Source organism: Thermobia domestica, chromosome 8 (genome assembly GCF_964235325.1).
Source record: "Thermobia domestica chromosome 8, izTheDome1.hap1.1, whole genome shotgun sequence".
Taxonomy (NCBI): domain Eukaryota; kingdom Metazoa; phylum Arthropoda; class Insecta; order Zygentoma; family Lepismatidae; genus Thermobia; species Thermobia domestica.
In genome coordinates, this window is record NC_137461.1 from 55,312,449 (window position 1) to 55,325,346 (window position 12,898).

Sequence of the window (12,898 nt, forward strand, 5' to 3'; positions counted from 1 at the left end):
ACAAACGGCTCGTGAAGCAAGTTACATCGATAAACATTGAAGTTCAAACTAAGATTAGACAAGTTACTTGATGTATTAATTGTTGTGTACGAAGATTAGTATACCAGATAACTATGATTTCCTTAGTTTTAATTGTAAAACTTCTAATGTTTAGCGATGCCACTACTCTCGCGAGTAGCCTCTGGATGTAGAGAAATTTCGAAATGCAAATTATTATCAGAATCAATAAACTGTATTAAAACGGAGAAATTGCTAAAATTAGAAATCATTCGAACACTTTGTGTCTAGTAAAGCCTTGCCGTTTGTTATCACCGAGTAGCTTTAGTTGCAATCTCCTTCATGCCATCGAAGAATATGTCAAATCACTTATTTAACCAATGTGTGTTCAACTAGTTCGAATAACAAAAAAGGTCAAGATTAACTGTTTCCAACACAGTCAAGGATTATGACTTTCAGTCTAGTTTACACCTAGGAATTTGCGAACACTACTTATCAATGTCTCAAAGTTTAAACTATACACTTTATCACTTACACTATATTCTATTCATTGCTTTAAATATCAGCATTTCATGAACATGTGTACGTCGTATAATACGGTGATTGCTCTTTATGATAATAATGGCCAAATAACTCAGTGTGCGAAAACTTATTCAGTTACAAATTCCTATTGCGTTAACTTTAAGCGTGATCATTTTATTGAATTGGTGATTTTAGACTGCTTGTTCTCACTGATTATAGTCCATCTCATTTTCTCCCATTCGAATTCCTATCATGTAGCTTTCCTTTTATAACTTTTTTGAAATGAGAATTCGTCCAGATCTGCGTTGAAATCATCATTATCTGTCATCATTAAAGATCTATCCATTTTTAATGTAACTTACCCTTCAGCCGTTAATTTTAAGCCCACATCATCTTTTACATCTGCAGATGGCATCTTCCTTTATCTACTTGTCGTATTTCAATACACTATAGAAACCAAAACGTGTAACATGTAACTGAACTATTATCTGAGCATTACCCGTGAACTCTTTAAAGACTCGAAGTTTCATACAAGGTAATTAATCATTTCCCGACATTGATCTACGAAATTCAGATAAATTAAAATATAAATGCGGTATGTTTGTAAGAGTTTTTATTAGAAACCAACGAAATTGGTTTGAAACAGAATTATTTTGTGGACTTTTTACTTACCTCAAAGCAATAGAGAAAAGCACATAATTTAAAATAAACCAATAAAAACAGATGACCAGAAATAAATAAATATTAAAGAATTGAGTAGTAGGGGGATGTCAGCCCTTGTAGTTCAGTGAGAGTCTCTAAAATCAAGGGGATGAAGAATTTAATGAAGACTGAAATATCTAGCAGGCATTCTTAATTATACAACATACTAGGAATGCAAAAATGAAACACAATTACAAAATGTGAGAAAATAATATAAATTAGTAGAAGATAAAAGAGTAAGAGTAGTAGGAAGAAAGTTAAATTTAGGATCAGACACTAGCATAGTAAGTCTTTAGTGTGAATCAATTAACGAAGCTTTCGCGTTTAAGATAGTTATTAATAGCTATACCGTTATTAGTGAAGCTCGTTGCTAACTATATGGCTTTAAAATACAAATGAAGTACAGAAATTGTTAACATGTCCAACAAACTGTGCATCCTTTCTGAAGCCAGCGGCGACGACAATAGTGCAGCTCCAAAATCTTAATAGTTGAAACTCAGGTTAACTTGGTCCAAATCGGAAATGAATGTATCGATGGTGATAAATCTCGTCGAAGTCTAGAATGTTCTTAAACCTGGAGGCAACTTCTTACCTCCAAATACTCTAGCGCGGAGCTGTTCATACCTGTATATTGAAGAAGGTATACGGACAAAATCTCGCGGCCGAAACATCGCCGCCCAAAATCTCGCCGGCCAAAACCTCGCGGGACAAAATCTCGCAGTGCCAAAACCTCGCCGCCCAAAACCTCGCGTGGCCAAAACCTCGCGGGACAAAATCTCGCCGGGCCAAAACCTCGCCGCCCAAAATCTCGCCGGGCCAAAACCTCGCCGCGAATGGAACTTTTCTTTAAAATTTACGCAATGTGTTTCCTAATATGCAATTCCACATTACAAATAATAATAATAATAATAATAATAATAAGATACAAAACATCGTGTGCGTGGGCTTTCTCGGGTTATTCCCGTTTCCTCCCACTTTCTTTATTCGATCATTTCCTTCATCATGGTCATCTACGTCTCCTTTAACCTATAGGAAATAATCAAGGGACGTCGTAAAAACTCATATATTGTTTCATATTTTCATAAATATTATTAGATTTTTGTTAAAATTTTAATTTTTTGGATGTTCCAAAGTTCACGAAACTAACCTCGTTAGTTGTCATTACTTTCCTTATGCAGACTTTCTTTCCCTATAACCAGTTTAAAAACATCCTCTCGCCCTACCTTCACATTGAAATCCTCTAATACAGAAATAGAATTTTCATAATATGGTATCGCGGGACTTGGTCAAATACCGTGATACTTCTTCTGAAACAGCGTCTTTTATACCGTCATCTTTATCATCTGTTGGAACATTTACATTTTGGTCAGGCGAGATTTTGGATATGGCGATATTTTGGGGCGCGAGGTTTTGGCCCGGCGAGATTTTGTGTGGCGAGATTTTGGCCCGCGACGTTTTGGGCGGTGAGATTTTGGCCAGGCGGGGTTTTGGTCCGGCGAGGTTTTGGCCAGGCGAGGTTTCGGCCTGGCGAGGTTTCGGCCTCGCGAGATTTTGGGCTGCGAGGTTTTGGGAGGCGAGGTTTTGGTCCGCGAGGTTGTCGCCGCGAGGTTTTGTACGCAAACCATTGAAGAATATTGGCACAAACAGCCGCATTAGCTGCAGTTGATTGGTTTCACGAAGGGTATTCGTGACATCGGCCTTCAACTTCCTTCAAAGGTCTGTCTCCAGAAAGAATTGACGTCTACTTCAGAGAGATCAGATAGCGATCGACAAAGAAACTTAGTATGTAGTTTTATTTCCTCGTTTCTAAAATGTGATCAAATTAATTGAATAGTTTCACAACTGCCTTGGCTGTCTGAGTAGAACCAAGTAAAATGTTTCTTAAATTATAGTGTTGAGTTGACAGATTTAATTAATTCTTTTTATATGTTTTATCATTTGTAATAAATAATGAAGCTGATTATGCACGGCAATCGGAATTAACATTTAGAGAAAGATTGTTACTCTGTTGCCACATAATGCATTATCCTGCTGAAATATAGTCTATAATTATTTTTCATTACAGAGGTTAAGCTATATAAGACGCCTTAGGAGAATACTCATTATGTGGCAATAACGTAGAGTGAAGGTCTTACTCCAATATCAATTCGTTTCTTATTTTGAACAAAGTATAGTTGTATTACATTATTTAACAGATAACGTAACCTCAAATAAAGTATATCTCCAACAACACACAATTATTTGATTCAAACGCAACTGGTATGATTTGTATTTGATTTAAATTCGCATGCAGGCATGGTAAGAACAGATAGAAATTCTGCAGAGAGGTAATGTAAATATATGTAAATAGTAAGTACATGGTTTCAATTTACGTAGAGAAGCGCCTTGTTACTATCAAATATTTAGAAAATTTGATAAGAATTTTTTCACAGGTTTAATTACTTTTGAGACACAATTAAAACATTAAATATAATGCTATTTGAGAGAACTATTCATTTTTGATATTGAAACTTAACATATATAAGAAGCATATCTTGCATTTATGTGAGAAAAACATGCTTCTTATATCCACTAATAGATCGAAATAATAAATCAGAACTTCTTTTGTTAACTCTGGATTTGCTCATGAGATATTTCTAGTATTAGAAAGGATATGAGTACCTTTCTTTTTTATCTGAAGCTTTAAATCTATTGTAAAACATCAACTAGCGTACTAATAAATGAAATCAGTTGGTGTTCAACTATACTATAAGACAGATTCAATGTTTGAAAAAGTAAAACACAAACTGGATTATAAAAAAATAAATTTGACACACAGAGTTTAACAATTCATGATTAAATTTGTCAGCGACTTCATCCCTGTTGGTGTAGACTTATGTTTGTGAATATATCGATTAATTCGAATTTTTATTACACCATTTGAATAAAAATATATTTAAAATTTAATATCGTTAGTTGAGTTTTATTCCCTGTTTTCCAACCTGTTCCATTTGTTTTTCATTCATTAAAAAATACTCAAAGTGTAATTAATCCTAAGACGTTTACTATAATACTATTTTTCAATATATACTGAAAAAATTATACCTTTACTAGTATGTTAATGCAAAGTAATTGTGTTTAAGTGAATCATTTAAACATACCTCATGGGCATAATCGAGCTTAAAAGAAAATTTATCAGTATTATTATTATTATTATTATCAGAATCATTAAATCATTATTCATTATTATCCAAATCAGTAAATTATATAAAAACGGACAAGTTGTTAAAATTATAAATCATTGAAACACTTCGTGTGTGATAAAACTGTGCCTGTTATCATTAAAGATGTGTCCATTTTTAATGTAACTCCCCTTTCAGCCGTTAATTAAAAGCCCACAGCATCTTTTACAATTGCAGAGGGCATTTTTCTTTTTTACTTGCCGTATTTCAATGAAATATATAAACAAAAGACGTGTAACAAAAATTGAAGTATTATCTATCTGGTGTAATAGATGGAAGCCTAGTAGCAATACTAAAACATAAGCATTACCCATCCAATCTTTGAAGACTCGAAGTTTTATACAAGGTAATTAATCATTATCCAACATTGATCTACGAAATTCAGATAAATTAAAATATAAATGCGGTATGTTTGTAAGAGTTTTCATTAGAAGCCAACGAAATTGGTTTGAAACTGAGAATTATTTTGTGGACTTCTTACTTTCCTCAAAGAAATAAAGAAAAACATATAATTTAAAATAGACCAATAAAAACAGATGACCTGAAATAAATACATATTAAACAATTGAGTAGTAGGGGGACTTCAGCTGTTGTAGTTTAGTACGAGAATCTAAAATCAAGGGGATGAAGAATTTAATGAAGGATGAAATATCTTGTATTCTTACAACATACTAGGAATGCCAAAATGAAGCACAATTACAAAATGTGAGAAAATAATACAAGTTAGTAGAAGGTAAAAGAGTAAGAGTAGCAGGAACAAGGTTAAATTTAGGATCGGATCGGAAAAATATATACCTTTACTGGTATCTTAATGCAAAATAATTGTGTTTAAGTGAATTATTTAAACACACCTTATGGGCATAATCGAACTTAAAGCATTTTTTTAATTTTATTTCTCATAATGCTATTTCTTTAAAGATCCTTCCTTTGTTATTGCATTTTAACGTCTTTTGAGGTATATCTCTCATATACATTTCTTTTATTGCACTTTAATTACTGTTGTGTTTAAGAACAACAAAGTCATTTCCATTTAGCATTCAATAATTAGTTATTATTCAGAGAGACCACGCATCAGGTAAGTTTTTGTTCAATTAGTGAGGCTATGCTTCGCCATTTGGTATCTACTATTTTCTGTAATTTTCTCAAACAGTGGTCTAGATTTTTTCTTATAATTGAAAAGCAGCGATAGTACCGCAAACTTCGCATACAGTAGAAAATATTAACGTCTATGATGGTTTATCTGGATTTTAAAAAAACAATTACAATAATCAAATCTTCCCGTTATTTATTTTCTACTTATAATATTTCGAACATGCAAACTCAGTAGCACTTGTCCGCCACATCATTGTATTGTTTTATATTTTCTGCTTTAAAGACTACTCTGAGAATGACAACATTTATAAACGTGTTCCTTTAGTTATCATTCAATTGTACTACAGATTGTATATATTCTTTTCTCTTTTCCAGCACTGAACATTTTATTTCAATATTGTAAATGAATCCCATTTGAAATTGTAAAGTGTTTTCACTATGCATCTTAGAAAATGAAGCAGAAAGCAATTCGTGCTAATGTTACACCTAAAATCAACTTTTCTATACCAATTGCAGAAGTTACTGTTTATAAATAGCAAGTTGTACTTTACCATAAATTAGGAACTTACATACTTAGGTAGGTTAAACATACAGGAGAAGTATTTAAGTAGGCTGTTTACTCTGTTAACGATATATACTAAACACATAATTATATGCACATGAACATGCAGAATATCCTGCATTATTTATTACAAACTTACAGAACAGAACGGTTTATCAAACAATGAATTATATTTATCCTTTGTTACACATACTTACAAGTTGAGTTATTGTACACCACATTTGTTCACAGATAACTGTACAGCAAAATAACATTGCAACTTCAGACAAGAACTCCAGAAGATAACGATACTAACAATAGTACATACAAGTAATGAAACCAGTAACATAATTTTATGCTTTTACATAGCTTTGAAACAAAATGTCCTGTTTCTGTGTTAAGTATAATTAATTTTTCGTGCTGTTTCTCTACAAAGCTGTCAAAGTATCTGTATTAACCTCAAGTAGAACATCACTTTCAATAGACATCATAGAAAGACCTACAAGACGCTCCGGTGTCTTTGTTGATCGTAGACAGTTCCTTGTAAGTTTGAACTTTGAGAAAGGTCTTTCTGCTGAAGCTTCACTTATAAGTATAGTTAGGAAAATTCTTAGGGCAATAGTTACATTTGGAACAAGCCCAATAAGCGAGTTCCTGCAAATATATGTAAGTACTTGCAATGGTTTGCTTCCACTTTCAGAACTGAGAAATGAAGGTAAAAGTAAGAGTTCTTGATATAGCTGAAGACCATCAATATCTCACTGATCTTTGTCTGTTAAGGTTAGTTGTAAGTCCTTACAACACTTCAGTAAATACTCTTTGTCTGTTATGGGATGGATGTCCTACACTTACCCGAATACTTCACTGTGTTGCTTCAGTTGTTCAAACCTTTCATCCAGAGAAACATTCACAACATCCAACACATCCAAACATTCACAACCAAATTTAATGAATGGGCTCTACAAGGTACTATTAATGATCGAATATTTGTGTCTAATAATTTTTCTTGAACACTTGAGTGTTTTTCTTTCATATCAGAAAGTGTTTTTTTTATCACCGTTATCATCACTCAATTAGATCGTTTATGTAAATGAAGATAATGTGACATTTCTGTTCAGAAATAATATTTCTTTTGTGGCACCGCGAATAATTCTTGATTGATTTGTCAATATACGACATGAGTTTCTTCTTCACGTCCATAAGTGATCATACCTTCCGTTCATTTTTGCGATTGCTCAAACCTACTTTTGTTCTGTGTTCTAGCACACACAGCCATCCAATTTTTAAAGAATGATAAAACTCATGTAACTCTACACACAGAGACAATAGACTTGCACCGCAGTGAAGGTAGGGGGCATTTAAGATGGTTGTGGGCTAGTAAAACCAAGGAACAACACAAAGTTTACAATGCCGAAGTACACCCTAGCTCGCGATGACAGTGGAAATAAATAAGTAAATAAATAAATAAATAAATAAATAGAGAAAAAATAAAGTTGCTAATTGTTTTGTTTTATTTGTTGTTTGTTTCTTTGAAATTATAGAATGTTAGACTCTTAAGGTGAAAATAATACTTAAATTAAATAACCTGTTTGGTGTTGTCAAAGTCGACTTCGAGAAATATATTCTACTCCGTACTGATAAAATATAAATTCAACTCTTTAAGACTATGTTTGAAAATTGTCACAAAATAGCTCTTTCATTTAAAAAAAAAAACTAGATGCCGATGTGTTCATAATTATCTACCAAACGATGGTAAATGTTACTTATTCACAAGATACTCATATATATAAAAATGATTATTCCAAAATTAGTGATAGTGAAACTTTCCAGGATAATCTCTCTCAAGCGGTAATGTTTATGTATTTAAACTTTTATAGAACTGTAGTTAGTATATGAAAGCTTGAAATGCAGCTGAGGGAATGTAGTAAACCTATGTAGTCTTGCCTGTTGCGTACGTATCCACGCTCAATAAATTTGTCGCATATATACATATGCTTTTATAAATGCTTGTCACAAATTTATTGAACATAGAGGTACATGTATCATGCACCGATTCAGCTAATAAATTATAATTATTGCAACTTTCATAAATAAGGAAATGACTTATTTCAGCCTGTAATTTGGGGGCAGGTCACGGCCCTCCCTATTCCATGTAGACTTCACTTGTGAAAACACTTCTTCCCTAGGCCCAGTCTATTTAATATAATAAAAAGAAAATAGTAAGGTAATGTACGTATCCTTACCTGCATTGTGTTATGGTCTTTTGATATATCAGTTGTTGTCTTCTTCGTATTAAAATTTTCTTCATTCTCTTGTTCTAAATTTTCATTTCCGTTATTGTCTGTTTCAGAAGTACGAAAACATTTATTTTTATTTTGCTCCCTGTTTCTCATTTCCCACCGCTATTTGTGCTCTTCTTTTTCTATATACATTTCCAGAAAGCTTAGTTTTCTCCGACATGTTGGAAAAGTAAACATTAACGAAATCATTGTGCTAGAACCAAATTTAAGCCAGAAGAGTAAATCAGAAGACTGAAACTGTGCTATATGAGTACGTGGCTTATGATCAATGAATCCCCTTCCAGTGACTGTGGACAGCACAAACGACCAATTTATTTTTAGTTGCCGGTAACTCGATATAATTTATTGCTATTGTTACAGCTGCCGGCTCAGCTTAGTCGCAAGGAGTGACATTGTCGGCGGCTGTATCGCTGTACGTATCAGAGCCTGTTTTTCCAAACTTCAAACTCTCAGCAATAGCTTACAGCTTTGTTCTTAACAGAAATTACAAAGAACAATTAAGCTGAAGATATTCTATTTACATGAAATTCAATAAGAAACCTGGTGATTATAAAGGGGAGGAATGCTCCTATAACATGAGGTAGTAACAAGTGATGCTACTCAATTTAAAGAAAAGTAAATTTGGGATTGACCGTTGACAATAAAAGTAATTCCAGCAATCAAACAATTTGAGCTCTTAACGTCCCTAAACTTTGGCGCCAAGGGCGTTTGCCGTGGATTTTTCAAAGCATACAATCTCTTGGTAAAGTCTGTCTATTTCCCTAACATGAAAAACCTTGTGTAATATAAGTGCCAATCTTGTGTGACTTGTCAGTTGTTAAAACCGAGGAGTGGAAAACAGTTAGGTAGTCTTCAGACATCCTAGCGTCTATCCTTTCCTTAGAATTTATGTGGATTTCGGTGGGATCTAACCTAATAATAATATCTTAAGCCACAAATTTCTAATGATAATCATAGATGAAGGAACTCGTTTTTGTATTACTGGTTTTCTACCAGATGCTTCTGCAGCTTCTGTTAGTGCTTTCATATATGACAACGTTATATTGAAGTATGGGATACTCACTCAAATTTGTTGTGATAGAGGTGGGGCATTTACCAGTCAATTATTTAATGAGTTATGTAAAATACTGGAGATTCAAATATATTTCGTTGACGTTCAAGGGCATTTTTCTATTGGGAGCGTAGAAATACCAGTGAGAAATATAGAACAGCAATTGAAGATCGCATTAGACAAAACTGACCAATCACGTTGGATTGAACTTTTACCAGAAGTGACCTTTGCCTATTACGTCACGTAAAATTTTAGCATGAAATATTCTGCTTTAGAACTCCTCCACACCTTTTCTCCTCGGTTGTTGCATTCCGCCTTGTTGGGTACGGAATGTCAATTTTCATAAAACCAAGACAGATTGGAACGACTGAGGTATATTCGCGGAAAAGCGTAGGAAAATTCGTCTACCCGACACCTGACGTCCAAGAAGTCTTATGACAAGAGGCGGATACAACAAGAATTCAAGCAGAGTGAAGCGGTTTGGATTTTTGATCTGTCTAGAAAACGAGACGTTGCTGAACGTTATTTCTACTTTGTTCACACTCATTTTTTATGCACGTAATACTCACCTTATCGCACGTCAAATAAGTTTTTTTCTTCACGGAAAATAGCTACTATAAACATATTATACTCATACATCTTCAAGCTCGTTTACAGTTGATGTATTTCGTCACGTCCAGCGACATGGATGCAGCTTAGCTGATAACATCTGCCATCTGGTGACAGCTATTTCAACTTGGCATAGATTATCTCGCAGCTGAAGCTGAGCTGATTCAGTATTCTACAGTTTCAAGTTCGATGTTATAAACAAGACCACGTGCTTCAGTTTATTTTGCTATGTATCATAATGTTACGTCAATAATTTACACGAAAAGACGGGAACTATACAAGATATTGAAAAAGATGATGCTTTCAAGGTACATATACTTACATATTACTTATACTTACAAATTAACTCTTTCTTGTGTGTTTATTCTTCGTCTATGTTTACTATTGGTAATAAATATTGATTGATTGATTGGTATAGTGCTCTATTCCATTCTCTGTTAACGTGAGAGATTTAAGTGTTTTTTCTCAGTGATGTGTGATTAATTATTACAATTTCATTACATATAACATACATAAAGTTGATATAGTACAAAATATACGGTGCGTTCAATAAGTAATTGGATTTGAAGCGACAGCGTTCCTTTTCTCGTCGTCCAGTAAGATTTAGTGGCGGGAATGTAGAGATATTGGATTCCCTCATATTAATAATCTGTATAAAGACAATTCAAGATTTAATAACGATTTTTTTTTTGCTTTTTTTCTCTCTTTTTTTTCTGTGGATGATGTAAAACAGTCACAACTTGGAATAATAAGACAGTCAGCAAACATTTCAAAATTCTCTTTAGCAGACGATTCCTCATTCTTCATTCTTGGTAAATTTATGTAACTTATGTAACCTGATCTAACCGAAGTGTTCTGTAACTTTTGACAAATTATTAAATAAGTCGAGAATTCTATTAACCTTGCACTTTCCTGAATCCTTACACGTGCGTACTTTGGAAGTTTTCCGTAATTTCGACGGCCATCTTCCTATGTGGGTTGGTATAAAAACGTCCGAGGACCCGGAAGATGGAAGAAGCACACGAGAGGCGGAGAAGTACACGAGGAGCGAGTGTGAGAAACAGCAGGAGAGTTGTATTCCAACTCCCGCGCCAAATTGGTACAAAGCCAAGACATGGAGACGACCAGCCGACGCCCAGGAACTGAGGTACGGAACACGCATCCAAGGTCCTAATCCCCCTAACATCCTTCCTTTTCTTTCTACCTAAACTAAGACCCTCGATTCTCTTTTTCTAAATATTTATTCTTATTTATTTCTACTCACATACCCTACAAACTGAAAACGCTCGTCGTCTTCTCAGACACATCTCAATTTCACCAGTGAGCTATATTTCCCAAATTAACGATTATAGTTTCTTTTCTTTCTTCAAAACGACGATGAAAGTATTCCAACCGAATGCAAAAGCGTAAGACTATTTTTATGACAGCAATTATAAACAAAACAATAGACAACTTTCAAAGCATTAATGTCTTGAACATTCAAGCTTTAAACGTAGGTACATCATAACCGTCATTATCCTTATCTTCATCTACATTAAAAGAGAGATTATTTTGTGATCCCGAGTCACGTACCAAATGCCTCTTTTAAGAACTCCACAACTGCTGCATGCTTATATTAGAAAAGTAGCGTTTATTCTCTGCATTATTATCATTGATTTGACATCTATCACTACCAAAAGTATCTGGAATTAGAACCCCGGACCTATATGTATAAGGCTGATAGTGTAGCTGGACACTATTAACAGCAAAGCATCTCTTATAACTGTTACTTTTATGTTTAAATTGTTTATTTACTTTACCCACACTCTTTGTGTTATCCGGGGATGAAACCTTAGACCCAAATGCCTGAATCTAGAGCCGCAACCAGTCACTTTCATGTATAAAGCATCTATCAAAATTAGCACTCGTTTGGTCCTCAATTGGTCTGTGTTCAATTGGTCCTCAAACCATGAGTTGAATGGAGATAAGGTGAAGGTTAGTTGTTGGTGTGAGAACACCCAGTATACTACCTGGTAATAGCAGTTCAGTTACACCTTGAACTTGCATAACGACAGAGGGACAATGGGACCTCCACAGAGCGTCTTAAGGGTGTGTATTGTTTACGCGTTCAAACTGAGGACAAATCACGCTGCAGCGGGGCTAAAGATATGCCAGGTCTTTGGTGAGGATTCTGTGACTACGGTTAAAGTGCAGTGGTGTCTTTAAAATTTTAAGGACGGTAACGAAACACTCAAAGACGCACCACAAGTTGAAAAAACAACACATGTACAAAATAAAGATTTTCAGGTAAAAATTTGGATGAATAGTGGCTAGACATATGAGAAATTGGGGCTATAATTTAGTGTAAGTGCAGAAGCTATTCGGCAGCTTCTTCATCAACTTGGGAAGCACTACAAGTTTTGTCGATGTGTTCCACATGATTTGACTCCAGGCCGTGAGGCGAGAGCAGATATTTGTGTTTCTTTGCTGTCTTGTCTGAGGAAGGAGCCATTTCTCCAGAGGGTGTTACATGTAATGAGATGTGGGTCCTGAATGAAGCTCCATGGCGCCGTTATCATTCGTTAGCACCCTACGAACCAGTTTCACAACAGCCGACACCAGCACTGTACAAGTCCACCACCAGAAGCAGGTCCATCTGTGTGTTTTGTGGACTGCTCGCAGCCCTGGCCATAGGGAACTCCTAGCAGCTGGTCAGAGCATCAATGCAACTGTGTACTGTAAACAGTTTCGCTATGTTCAAGAGACCTCGAAGATATGGAGCCAACATTTCTGAACCGCAAAGGAGTCGTCCTGTTACAAAACAACGCTAAGCTTCACTTTCACAATAATACCTAATACATCTTCATTATTATTAACATTAGCA